The 1,261-nt window shown below is 41.8% G+C and overlaps 1 protein-coding gene across 1 annotated transcript in view; it reads left to right on the plus strand.

Moving 5' to 3' along the window:
* Positions 1–226: 226 nt before the first annotated feature.
* Positions 227–1,261, plus strand: part of dnmt3ba (DNA (cytosine-5-)-methyltransferase 3 beta, duplicate a) — a 52,174-nt gene continuing 51,139 nt past the window's right edge. The window contains exon 1 of the mRNA XM_014022690.1: positions 227–311. The gene's annotated coding sequence lies outside the window, so the exon portion shown is untranslated. The remainder of the gene's footprint in view (positions 312–1,261) is intronic.

Here is a 1,261-nt window from a genome sequence, read left to right on the forward strand (position 1 = left end):
TGATTTAATTAAATTACTAAATTTGCATCCAAAGAGCATTTTCTCTAAACNTTGTTAGTTCTGTGAGGGGCTAATCTGAAGTAGTCACATTTTCTTAGGACTGAGGCTAACCTAAATTTAACGCAGTAGTGATTTAATTAAATTACCAAATTTGCATCCAAAGAGCATTTTCTCTAAACAGGATTTTTTTTTTTTTTTTTTTTGATGTCGTCACCAGGGCAGGCTGATAAATGTGGTGCGGAACGGAGGGGGAGGGAGCCAGTGTAGCTGGGAGCAGTAGGTCCGGCTGTACCAGCAGAGGATCGCCCGTGGTAAGTTGCTTATTCTCAAACCGTCGTTTTAATAGAAAGTATGCAGCCTGGGGTCTATCCGGACCATATGTAATTAAACAGCATGTATTTACTAAAGCAGGCCCATGTCGCGTTTCTGTCCGGATATTTTTGTTTGGTAAATCCAGCAGCCACAAGCCTGCTGCACAAAGACCAGCCCCTACAGAGCTCCACGGCGATAAAAGCAGTTAAAGTTACGAAATGAAATGTTTTTACGCCATTTCATAACCTTTATGCTTGTAACTGCTTTTTGTTATGAGCGTTAAACTCGGTTTTCTCTTGCGTAAATAAGTTGTAGACTCGCAGAGGTTCGCGGCAAAAATGGACAACGCGAGATTTCATCCGAGCTTTTAGGAGGGAGAGTCGGCAGACACGGCAGCAGCGTGGCCGCTCAGCCTTTCAAATATTGTAGCACAGGAGGGCTGAAAGRACCGAGGGAACAAGACAACTGGAGCAGGAAGTGCAAAGCATGTGGAGAAACTCTGTTTAAACTGCCCCCCCAACACGGTACAATAACGAAGATGAAGAAATGAAGAGTTTTTAGCATTCAGTTTTTCCTATCTCCTCTGTCAGACAAAGAAAGGGGGGATTGGGTAACCCGCCCACTGGCCTAGTCTCACCCTCTAATCCAGTGGTGTCAAACTCATTTTCACTGAGGGCCTCATGAGGGTTATAGTGGCCCTCGAGGGCCACTTGTAATGAACTTTGATGTTTCATATTTAACTTTGACTAAACAGTTTTAACACATCATCTTTTAAACACTGTCAAGAACTAAGTGTATGACTGAGTAAATCTGTAATAAATACAGAAATATTATTTAGAAAAAGTTTTACTCACTGATGAGTTTCTAGTGAGTAGCTGCATTATGTCAGATTTAGTTTATGTTTGATGGTGACTTTAAAGCAGCTTATTTTCAGACATCAGTACTGTGC

This window comes from Austrofundulus limnaeus, unplaced genomic scaffold, assembly GCF_001266775.1.
Source record: "Austrofundulus limnaeus strain Quisiro unplaced genomic scaffold, Austrofundulus_limnaeus-1.0 Scaffold339, whole genome shotgun sequence".
Lineage (NCBI taxonomy): Eukaryota > Metazoa > Chordata > Actinopteri > Cyprinodontiformes > Rivulidae > Austrofundulus > Austrofundulus limnaeus.